The sequence below is a fragment of the Sabethes cyaneus genome, chromosome 2 (genome assembly GCF_943734655.1).
Source record: "Sabethes cyaneus chromosome 2, idSabCyanKW18_F2, whole genome shotgun sequence".
NCBI classification, from domain to species: Eukaryota; Metazoa; Arthropoda; class Insecta; order Diptera; family Culicidae; genus Sabethes; species Sabethes cyaneus.
In genome coordinates this window covers 135,672,706-135,685,883 of record NC_071354.1, presented here as the reverse complement: position 1 = coordinate 135,685,883, position 13,178 = coordinate 135,672,706, and positions in this window count along the sequence as shown.

Sequence of the window (13,178 nt, the reverse complement as noted above, 5' to 3'; positions counted from 1 at the left end):
CACATTCTCTGCACGATGTTGTCGGCGTTGATGTCTTCCCCAACGACCGCAAGCATCACCCGCCGAGTGGTCGTGAAACGTGGGCAGTGAAACATCATATGCTCCGCCGTTTCCTCGTCTACCGTGCAAACGGGGCAAAAGGGTGAGCCTACCCACCCACGCATATGTAGATACTTCTTAAAGCATCCATGTCCCGACAGAAACTGGGTAAGGAAAAAGTTTACCTCACCATGTCCTCTACCGATCCAGGACGATATGTTCTGGATCAGCCTGTGATGATCGGAATGGGACCTACCATGATCGGTGCGATCCCATTCCACCTGCCAACGCCTAATAGAGTCCAACCTAACTCTGTCCCTAGCGCCCCTGACGTTCCTCTGCCTATGGCACTCATTGTCCTCACCTAGAAGTATGCACATGGGAATCATGGCAGCAATAACCCCAATCGCATCAAACGATATGGTACGGTAGCCGTACGCAACGCGCAATGCCAACAGCCTGAACACCTTGTTCAGACATGCCTGATTGCGCTTACTCTCCAAAGCCGGGGACCATGCCGGTGCACCGTACCGTTGCACTGACATGGCAACGCTGGCCATCAGGCGTCTCTTACTGCTGCTAGGACCGTAACCGTTCGGCATGATCTTGGACAGCGCAGTAACCGCCGTTGACGCTTTACCACAAGCATAATCCATGTGGCTGGTGAAGTTCAACCTGTTGTCACCCAGGTACTTCACACTTCGTTTGGACACAATCACCTGTCCTCCAACGATTATTCTGGCCTCTAAGGCCGACTTACGGTTGCTGATCATCACCGCTTCCGTCTTGTGGTGGGCCAATCGTAGATTTACGCCTGCCATCCATCCCACTATTATGCTTATGGCGTCCGATGCCAGCATTTCCACCTCCTCTAGAAACTCGCCTACCACTGTAAGGACGATATCATCGGCAAAGCCAGACAGTGGACTTTCCCTTGCGGAAGCCAAGCTGCGAGCTTGCCAGTCCGACATCACTTTCCACCACAGGCGTCAGCCTGTTTAGGATTACCCGCTCAAGCAATTTGCCTAACGTGTCCAATAGGCAAATTGGCCTGTAGGAGAGGGGGGAAGCTTAACAGGAAAGGGGTGCAGCTTAACAGGGGGTAGCTTAACAAGGGGGGTAGCTTAACAGGGGGTAGCTTAACAGAGGGGGTAGCTTAACAGGGGGCGTAGCTTGACATAGGGGGTAGTTTAACATAGGGGTTAACTTAACATGGGGGGCAGCTTAACAGGGGAGTAGCTTAACAAGGGGGGATCAGCTTAACAGGGGGGCAGCTTAACAGGGGGAAGCAGCTTAACAGGGGGTAGCTTAACAGGGGGGGTAGCTTAACAGGGAGGTGTGGTTTAACAGGGGGGGTAGCTTAACAAGAAGGGTAGCTTCACAGGAGAGGATAGCATAACAGGGGGGGTAGCGTAACAGGGGGGTAGCTTAACAGTGGGGGCAGCTTAACAAGGCTTGTTGTCATATGTTCGTATCTCGGCTAAACAGTGCTGCTAGAGTTAGTAGGAACGTTGCTTAAGCCCTGTAATTGGCTCTTAGATACCTTTGGACACTTTACTTTTTGTTCTTATAAAGTATAAAAATTAACTTCTTGCCGACCGGCTTCGGGTCGGCATGTAATTGGCCTGTACTTGCTCTAATAACCAGCTAGGAAGTTTGTCGATATAGCAGGAAAAAGCTTTAAGACGTTAAAGACCAACGTTTTGCTTTATAACATGCATTTACATTGAGCATAATTCTCACAGTTTGTTCCTAATTTACTTATCCAACTTCAACCTTCAATTCTGATTTGCATATGCACACGTGATTCTTCGAAATTCGCCCATTCAGCTTACAACTTTGTAAACACAATCTAACTGCTGATTGATTTTACAACCCACATAATGTTTTCATTCTAATAAATCGTTCAGTAAGCTTGTCGTATGAAGAGCAATAATTTCGCTGCGAAACATTCCGCTAAACTTTTCGACACTCTCTGGAGAACGTCTACAATACTCATTACATAAACATTAGCACCTTCGGCCAGGTGTTACGCTTTGCGAGTTTCATTTACATCTCCTAACGGAAAATTTCTTGCGAAACAGCTTCCGGCCAAGTCAGGTCAAGGGGTTAAGAGTGGCACGCCGAACAATAAAAGCAACAAGTTGTCGACTTATTACGGGAATTCCCTTGACCAGCAAAAGTGAAACATTATGGCACACAAAGGAACGCGTGCAGTGCAAGAGGTTAACCGTTTTGCATGCTGTTGCTGTGTAACTTCTTCCATTTGTAGGCAAACGCGTGTGCTTTGCCCATTCGGGCGAAATCCCACATCACCACCCAACCGGGCTCTTGGCAAAAGAGATAGGATAGCATTTATCGTACCTCACCTCACCCACCGAAGGAAAGCGTGTGCATTATTGTGATAAAGCACAAACGCACACGAAAGGTAAGCTAAATCTACCGACGCTTTGCACGCTAGATGGCCGGTAAAGTCGAAAAAGTTAAATGGTCTCCCGAGAAACATTAGGCGCAATAAATTTCCGGAAGATGAACGGGCATAGTTTATGCTGAAATTGACTTTTGGGCCTGGTCCTACGCTATCTGACATGACGCCAGCCCGGTTGGATAGTGTATTTTGACGGTGCTGGGTGAAAGTTGTTTTTCCTCCTTGTTCATTCTTCTCTCTTGATTGGAAGGAGTGCTCTCGGCAAACAAAATTGGAAAAGTAATTGAGATGAGCATTAAAATTGATTGAAGGACTGCTTTTGCAGCAAAGAAGATTGCTTGTTTGGCAATTTCAAGCATAATCAAGGAATCTCACGAAATGACTTAATCGCAGAATAAATAGCTGTTCGTATAAAAATGTTTTCTGTCCTATAGAAATGATTATCAATCATACCATGCTGGCGAAATTTAGGGTTGAAATAAACTTATATCTAACGAAATTCATTCATATTTGGTCACAAGTGCTTTACGCTGTACTTATGTTATGAGACATCACATTATTATTTTGTTGTTGAACAATGTTTAGAAAACAGTAGATTGAAATCAGTCTATCTACCTGTTACAAACCACAAAAATGGAAAATAAATTCGGTAAAAGTGGCATAGCGATATTGCATCACTAAAAGAAAGTAGTGCAAGTAATTATGTAATCCATCAACACATACATTTTTGAAAGAAAAAAGTACAAAATATAAAAGTGCTTAAAAAGCTCGACGATGTGATTGTGGGTTGTAAACTTAATTCAATCAGACTATACTACGTAGAATGTCTCGTGTATAAGTTTGTTCAATAATACTTCTTCATAGTGGATTTCACTAAATAATCTGGTCTCATTTTCTCTTAAAAATCCATCCAAACTTCAGCAATAGTGAAAACCTTTCCGTCACTTATTCTCAAAAAAAAATATAATCACTTTCATTTTGGGCTGACTCGTACACCTCCGGTTGTCACTGGACGTATTACTCAAGCTAATTAATTAAAAATTCTTTTGTGTCGTTCCGTCACCGACTATGGCTGTTTTTCATCTCAGTCCTGTCGTTGTTTAACTACGACGGGTCAGGGTGGAAATTGGAAGTGATGGTATCGCGCGAGGAAACCCAAGTAATCCAAACTTATTTTTCGTGGGGAAAAGTAAAGTGGAATAGAAGTTTCTTATAATTTAAATTTACGAAAAAAATCACTCCTGCAAAGCTAAAAATACTGAAGTACTGGAGACAGTGGAACACAACAGCCAGCAGGCAAGCAAGCAAACGGTGGTTGAACGAACGTTAAATGGCACACCTGGAGGTGGTTCTGCTGTTGAACTAACAGCATAGAGCAAAAGGGCGTGAAACTGAAAACTACCGCCGGAGAGTTTGTGTTTCTTGGAAGTGACACCTCGATTCACACCACCGAAAGCTATGTAGGTATGTGTATGTTTGCATTTTCTAAAGGTAAGATCAACCCATTTTCGCTGGCTTTATTCTCAACCGGAAATAGAGAGGAAGAAGAAGAGTTAATTATTCCCGCGTTTTCTCCACTCGTGGATTTGAAGCCTTTGTCTATGCGAAGCTGTCTGTTTTTGATGGGTTGACTGGACAAAATGCACTTGATTGCCAAGAGATACTGCTGCAGGGAAGTATATTTTTTAGTGAATATAATCGCTTGAAAATTGTACCTAACAAATGACTGTTGTGTCCAAGACAGATACAAAAAATCGTAATTAAGATGATTGTATGCTGGATTTTTTCAAGCGACGTTTCCCAACAATACTGTAGATAGTACAGAATTCATATGTATTATATTTGTCACTGAATTGTTTTGTATGTATTCGTCCGCTATGGAAATTCAAAAGAACTTACTTTCCTGCGAACACGCATTAGGCTATAAATCAATGAAGTAAACCAGAGAAGTTTTTGCTCGAGCGCCCGAAGACCGAAAGTTGCCAAACATCTGGAACCATTGTAAGAAATTAATAGGATCAACTTCTGGCGCCTTTTGTTTAGTTTCGACACATGACGCCCGCTTACCCTTCGGCAGCTATTCCTTCAAAATTTCGCAATGTTGAAAAGTTTGGTACGCAAAAACACACTTTGACTGCCGTCGTGGTATAAAAACACCCATCAGCATTTGCTGAATCGCGCACCCAAAATCTGATTGTGGTTGCCAACGTTGGCAGAACGGAGTGTTGAAGCCGAAATCGGTCCCGAACTCGAAAGCAGTTGAAACTTTCCATTGTTATTTGCTTTCGAAGGAAGCAGACAGGCTAGCCTGAGCATCTCGTCAAAAGTTAACAAGATAAGAAGGCACATTTTAATGATTTTTTAATTGCCTCCTCCAGCCAACGCATGGATAATAAATTTCATAGCCGAAATCATTTGTTTCGTACTTCAAGCATGCAAATCAGATTTGGTTGGTGAGGAGCAGGACTATTTAATGGCATTCTTTATTAACAGAGCGATTTTAAATTCATTAGCGATCTATCCACATTAAGTACCTTTTGCTTGATCTAGCAATATTGCTATTTTTTGCTGAAAAGCTTAACGAGTAATTGTACTAATTAAACAACTTTTTTTAGTTTTAAGACTGTAGTAATAAGGACTGTTGCCCTGAATAGTTTTCCGAATATGTATACTTGAACTAACAATAAAGATTGTACCGCCATCCGGGGTGAGATTGTGCCACGGGGGAGAGATTGTGCCAAAAATCAAATATGTTTATTTGTGAAAATTTATTATATCTATAGAAACTGGTGACCTAAATTCAAAATGATGATGAACATAACATATTTATTCATAACTTAGAATGGATCACAGATAATATTAGCAAACTATTTAGCCTAAACAGGGTTTCAAAGTTCGCGATCAAAAATACGCGGAAGTAACGCTTGTAAAAAATATCCCGCATAAACCAACCCAAACAAGAAATCGCATTAACTTGCTATCTTGAAGGTATATAAACTAATCATTTACAATGAATTGAAAGGTTATTATGCGTTGGCAAAGGTTTTGATTACGAAAATAATATTTTTCGAAACTTTGTACTTTTCGAGCTTCACGGGGGTGAGATTGTGCCAAGCCATAATGATCGATCCAATTTGTGGATTTCACATACACAACAAAAATACGTCAGTATACACTAGCACACTCATATTCTTTACTATTGAGCACAATATTTTGACAGATTAGATTGCATCATCCATTTTGGAGCAAACAGCAGCATAGGTCTGCTAAATAATTTAAACTAATTTTTACATTTTCTCTGGAAATTTCAGCTACTTTGAATAAACACTCTAATAAGACGAATATGTTATACCGTGTATAAACTGCCAGTTTTAAGGAGGGGGGAGGGGGTGGGATAGGTTACATGTTCTGCGGCCGCGGGTTCTCGAACGAAGTAATGGTTACTTCTATTAAATGATCAAATAAGTATGCCCTCTTAGGATACACACCTTCATATATCTCCCCCTTGTTAACCCTAGAAACGCTACTGGCTATATAAGGGCTATCCATTGACTACGAACTCATGTTTAGTTATTTCAGACCTCTCCGGGTTATTTTCGTTCATACTTTTTGTATCATTCGTTGTTTTTGGCCGACCCCCTGCCCCTAATAGTTCATTTAGTTCATGGACGGCCCCATGTGAACTACTTTATACTGATATTTATGTGTATTGTTTATAAACATGCTAATGTTCACAGTTTAGGTTTTTAGCCTAACTTTATGTTTTTGGCACAATGTCACCCCCTAGAAGGGGTGAGATTGTGCCAAAGTTCATGCACTTCCAGTAAAATAAGGTTTCATTGTAACTAAACCATCTCTACGGTAGTTGTTAATTGAACAATTTAGTATAATTTGACCGGTTTGAAATCAACTTAGTTCCTAAATTGCGTGTATACTGAGCTAAAGAACAAAAACATATGCTTTTTTGGCACAATCTCGCCCCGGATGACGGTACTCGAAAAACGTGAGACACATTGATTAGTTTTTAACTTTATAGAATATGGACAAAATTGGTGAAATTTAGACTGAAATTAACTAGCAGTGCAATGTTTACGTTTCGTTGGTAATATTTTATCATATTCTATTAATATTTTTTGAAACGATGGTTCTACTATTGATGAAGGGAACCACCCTTTCCCCTCCATTCCCAAAAAATCTTTCATTACTTTCCCTTACCGTCCCTTCATCAATTGTAGAACCATATATGCCTGACCGTATTTCAAGACCATGACTAAAATCACGAGGTTTTGTCTATTTTCACAGGAACGGGGCCTTCCCCGAAACCCCGCGCTGAGAATCGCAGCTAACACGCTGACAGATGAACAGCGTTCACACGCAGTACCTTGTAAGTCGCAAGGGCCTGCATAGTGCCGTCGTCTCGCCAATAAACATAAAGTTAGATTAAACTTCTCATTCGGTGGTTCCTACAGTAGATGGAGGAAAAGGCACAATTTGTGTCTAAAAATAGTCCAACCCATATCGCTACATTAATAAGGGGGGTTGTGCAGTCTGCTTTTGTCCAGCGCCTCTGTGGTTAATAGGTACACGGGTACCAGCGAACCACATGCCCTGGCGGGTGTTATGGGTTCGAATCCGGTTATAATCTCAGATTATAGCTTGGTTCGACCCATGCACCTTTCAGCATTGGACAAAACGTAGGAGTCACAACGACAACTTGTTAAGCGTAGCTGTCTATTACACCCCCCCCTTCTTTCCTCCCTTTCCCCTCCATTCCCAAAAAATCCTTCTTCATTACTTTCTCTTACCGTCCCTTCATCAATTGTAGAACCATCGTTTCAAAAAATATTAATATATGCCTGTCCGCATTGCAAGGTCATGACTAAAATCACGAGGTTTGGTCTATCATCATAATCTGGCATGCGGTTATTGAGGTGGCATTGGAGCTCGAGCAAATCCACCATAAAATCATGTGCGCCTTCATTGTAAATTTGACTGCATCTGACAGATAGATCGGAAAACACCTGAGAATTCATCATTCGGCGCCGGTTTCCAGACGAGTCTTGAGTCTGTTCGTTCGTTAAATTAAAGTTAAGAAGAAAACTTTTTGTAAATTAAAATCCACTATTTAAAATTATTCGCGATAGATACGTATTTCGCTTACGACTTGCAGACTTCATCAGTATCTGCTTTTGAACTTTCGTAAAACTTTCTATTCACCATGCGACAGAGAAGGCGGATATGTCTAGCTGGTTTGTCCAAACGCTCTGACCTTCACTTCTTTGATGTCCGGAGGGCATCGAACCGGAACGACAAACAAAATGCGATGACCAAAACTCCGCCTCAAAAAACTATACCGATAGTGACCGACGAAACCGAGGTACGTCATGATCCAGAACGAGACTTACAGCAAGGCGGACAAACTGAGATGAAACTATCCCAGAACAATTGGAAGATATTGGAAAAACGTACATCCATATCTTAAACATCTTAATAAACTCTAGATTCCTCGAAGTCTTCTGGGAAGCACTCGGTCAGATCAATCTAGAGTAGCGGAACTGCGAATCGACAAGCTTATGCCTGTGCCATATACCTTCAGATTGTAGGAGAAAGTGGTGCTGAGTGTTCCCTCGTCATAGCCAAAAGTGAAGAGCCCTGTTGAAGCTAAGACTGGAACTGCAGGCAGCATTTATTGAAGCCCGTTTGATGGAATATGTATGTCAACAGCTTATGATTTAAACCATTAGAAAAATATTTTAGTCTGACTCGCCTACAATTAACTTAAATAAGGGTATTAGGGGCATAATGAGAGCACCATCACTTGATGGCTGATTTAAGCATCTAAAATGACTGAATTTTTAAAGTGTCGTCATTGCAAAACATAAACTCACTATCAATATTTAAAGGCGTACTGTTAACAAATTGAAAAATAATTGACATGATGACGAAAATTGCAATTTAAATTCATGCTTCAAAAACTAAAAATCTGTCAGTGTGTGTGGCACAATGAGCACCCCCTGGGGCATAAGGAGCACCCTTATAAACACATGCTTGTAGGGTGTATACAAGTACAACAACCACACACACATACACAGACTCACACGCAGATACATATATACATACATGCACACATACATACATATACACATACACATACACAAACAAAAAACGGCTCAAAACGTCGAAAAAACTATTTACCGCTAGCCGCTTAAAGTCAATTTGAGCCGCGAAGATTGCCTCTGGAGAAAGTTTCAGATGACGCTTAAGCTAGCTGTGTTTTGGTTGAAGACATAAGCTTTTCCTTTCCTGTCTGCCAGCTAGTATACGAAGCTTCTGATTTCACGGGTAGTAATACCGTTGCATCGAATCTCCATATCCAAAATATGGTCCACCAGCTCTTGTTCTGCAGCGGGAGCGAAAACAGTTTTGAAGGAAACAATGTGGTTCAGCTCCTGCCACGAGATTTCCGTTTCGTATCGCCACACATACAGCAGAATGTCGTGATACTTGACGGCTTGTTTTGTGGATATTCTGTCTCGCTTTATAGTGGTCAAGGCGGTTTGCAGCGCCTTTTTGACCAATTCTGTCTTTGGGATTTCTTTGGTATGTTTGTGCCAACACTGTAAACAATCATTATTGCGATAAACAAAGAAACAGGTTAGTTCTGTAATATTCTGTAATATTTTTCTTAGAATCACCTTATCGGGTATGCTTTATTATGTCAGTTAATTTTTTCCCAAAGCGAATAATCTGCCGTTTTTCTTCAAATAAACTTTAAATTCACTATTATTTTTTGAAACGATGGTTCTACAATTGATGAAGGGACGGTAGGGAAAGAAATGAAAATTTTGGTGAAGGTGGGGAAGAGCGGAAAGGAAGGGGGGGGGTATTGGTAGCTATGCTTGACAAGTAGTCATTTTGACTCCTACCTTTTGTCCAATACTGGAAGGTGCATGAGTCGAACCAAGCTGTAATCTGAGATTGCAACCGGATTCGAACCCACAACACCCGCCAGGTGTTGTCCGGTTGTAATCTCAGATTACAGCTTGGTTCGACTCATGCACCTTCCAGTATTGGACAAAAGGTAGGAGTCAAAATGACTACTTGTCAAGCATAGCTACCAATACCCCCCCCCCCCTTCCTTTCCGCTCTTCCCCACCTTCACCAAAATTTTCATTTCTTTCCCTACCGTCCCTTCATCAATTGTAGAACCATCGTTTCAAAAAAATATTAATATATATGTATGACCGCATTTCAAGGTCAAGACTAAAAACTTGAGATTAGTCTATTTAAATTCACTTTTTTCTTCACCAACACTCAATTAGGCTGAAAAATCGAAACAATCGCTTAAACTATAATTACCATTTACCAGCTATAACATTAACCTCCTTCTTATTCAGCCATAAGATCTTTCATCTGGTCGATTTCAAGATCCACAAGTATTGTTCGGTAATGAAACTTACAAACCAATGACCTCCATCGTGAAAACGTCACAATTTGTGCCTTTAATTGCTTTACAGCATCACACATTGCAGGTATATCCAAGTTACATTTGATATGGTTTCATAGCCTGTAGCCTACAACACCTTTTGACGTAGGAATTTACTTTACGGCAAGGTTTGGGATAGGGTGTCGTTCGAAAATATCAAAAATTGCGAGCGCCACGAAAACAATGAAAGATTTTGAGCATTAATAGCTTAGCGGTTTTCAGATCATTTTTGAATAGTTAATGAACCATTGTTCAACTGGAAATCCTCGCTTCGTGATTGGTTGGAAAAGAATCTATCATAGTTTTAACGTTATTTTTCTAAAAAAAGGTGACAAAATCTCCCCGTCCCAACAGGTCGAATATTCTTTACGATGATCTCAACCTATACCAATTTGATATCTGTGCTGGGGAAGTAAACAAAAACAAGTGACAAAGTTTCCTCGTCTCAACAAGATTTCTTAACACTGCGATTAAACTTAGACCATTTTGATGTTTTTGCTTAGGAAGTATGCAAGAAAAGTGACAAAGCCCCTTCGTGGCAACGAATTTTTTACGAACGCGATTAAACCTAGTCCAATTTGATGTCTGTGTTGGGGAAGAGTGCCAGAAAAATTATTCAAGTTCCTTGACACAACAGATCGCAAATTCTTTACGGCGAGAAGATTAAGCCTAGGCGAATTTGATATCTGTGTTGAAATAGGTTCGAAACCTGACCACTTTTCGAGAAAGATTTGTTGGAATGTTTCGATGCACTATTCCGCACAACGTATATCACAAATGATTTGCTATATTTTAATTTTCCTGAAATCGACGTTTATTTTATGTTGGCTGTGTTGATGTTGAGTCCCAACCTAGCTATTTCAAATTTGTAAGGTCTGAAAGCCTCTTCCACGATTTTGTGGTCGACCTTGATGGTATTGATGCAAAACCAAATCATCTGCAAAACTAAATAACATGTGAGATCTCATGTTGATGATAATACTGTTCCTTTTGTCAAGTTTACGCTTTGTACTGCACCTTTAAAAGCATCGTTGCATAACGGGTTTGAATGCGCATTCTGTTGTTTTGGTCCATCTAACGTCATGAAAGCAACTGGCATCTCAGCCACTCTTGTGACGATTGTTTCGGATTTTCCAGTGTAATTCGAATCAGATTGGTTTCTGGTATGTTTTATCGGAGCACCACATTCAAGCATTATCCGACACAGTTTATTTCGCTTGACTGTATCGTACGCCGCCTTGTAATTCACAAATAGAAGATAAGTCTGGAAATTAAGCACCCGGAACTTAACTAGACTTTGTCACAGGATGAAAGTTTGATCCATCTTGGGGTAATCTTAGTGCCGGCAAGGTCTTGTTTTTCGTGTCCACGCTGCTTCCACCGATGTAAACTGTTTTTCAGCTATAGCTTTTATATCTGTCTCTATTCCACCCGTAGTTATTGTTGTGTATCAATCTCGGCCTGCGACCGGCTCGCATCCATAAAACGTCTACGTAACCTTGCATATTTTGCTGTACAGAATTCCGCAAAATAGTTTGCTCTGCCAAATTGCTTTCCGTAAAATACATAATGCTTTCCGGGATAGGATATTTGGCATACAAGTAAAAGCAAAGCAAGTATATTCCGTCATCGAAACTTGGCCTTCTGTTTTTTATACGACAGACGTAGCCAGCTGTTAGAGTACAGGACAATTGCAGGGCTAGTGCTATGATTATTTTGCTTCTACCAGCTTCTGCCATCTGAGATTCGAACATATGACGACTGGCTTGTTAGACCAACATCACACGTCGAAACCAAATGGGAGGCGCACTGGCATAGTAGTTTCTGCTAAATAGTACTTCGCGATATGGTATTCGGGGACCATTTTTTATGTACGACGGGACCTACGTGAAAGAGGACTTCAACCCGACTCCGAGGAATCTGTATTTCACTGCAGAGGATAAGTTTGATGTTCCAGGGTACCTCCGAAAACAGAAGATGTCGTGCTTTGTCAAGAAATATTTGTTGTGGCAAGCAGTTTGTTCATGTGGACAACGGAGTACACCTTTCGTGACCACAGATATCATGAATTGACCGGTCTTTTTAAAGAGTGTCTCCAAAAGCGACTTCTTTCTCTTCTGAAGTCTCACAACTGACCTACGATCTTATGTTAGAATGTAGTTTCATGCTATTACGCGAAGGCCGTGCTGGAGTGGCATAAGACAAGTAATGTCGATTTCGTGCCAAAGGATCATAATCCCTCAAATACACCGGTGCTGCGGCCAATCGAGAAATACTGGGCTATTATGAAGCAGAATCTTCTGAAATATTCTCAAGTAGTCAAAACAGTTGAAGAAACGAAGAAAGTATGGCCAAATATGCAAGTTGATTTTGAGGTTGTGCAAAATCTCATGGGTGGGGTTAAGGCCAAGTAATTGGACAGAAACTCAAGTTTTGCGAATTAATTTTGTGTGCTGCAATTTTATCATTGCGATTTTATTTATAAGCGAAATACTTACTTTGTTGGAATAATCCACCAATATTTCAGATAACCGTGTACATTGTACATGTACGTTCTGTTGAGATTTATTAGTTACTCGAAAACCATCGCCTGATATCAAATTTATCTTTACATTACGCACAGATCCAACGTAATCTATTTCCAACAATTGTTTCAAAACCGTTTAAAAAAAATTGAATAATAAATGATGCTAACTAACCTGCTTCGACCGGTAACGCCTGATACTTAAATACCTATTGCAATTTCTACTCCCGGTTTACAACTGCTTCTTACCGAGTAAAAAGGAAATCGATTTATTGGGTAATTAATATTATTTTCCCATTTTTCACCGAACCCCGAATCTTTACCTTTTTTCTACCGGTTGTAGGTACTCGGCGGCGAAATACCGCAGTTTTCAACCACACGTAATTTTCAATCCAGATGGGGCCTATTGAATTCTTAGCCGCTTGTTGGACCAATCTAACATGGATAAAGCCGTGCGCTCAAATAACAGTGCGTTCACTCACGAAAGCAATGCTTTAGGGTTCCCGTCAGTGAGTGTAATATATTTTTCAATTAAATTTGCATTTATGTTTAATTAATTTTGAACATTTCCGAAACTTTCTAGCGTCGTCATTGTACTCGCTACGGGAAGAAGAGGGTGGAGATGTTGGAACGCAAACACCACCCAAAGGTTCAAAAAGTAATTTGAAATGGGTCTGATCAAAGTATCCGTTTCGGTCACT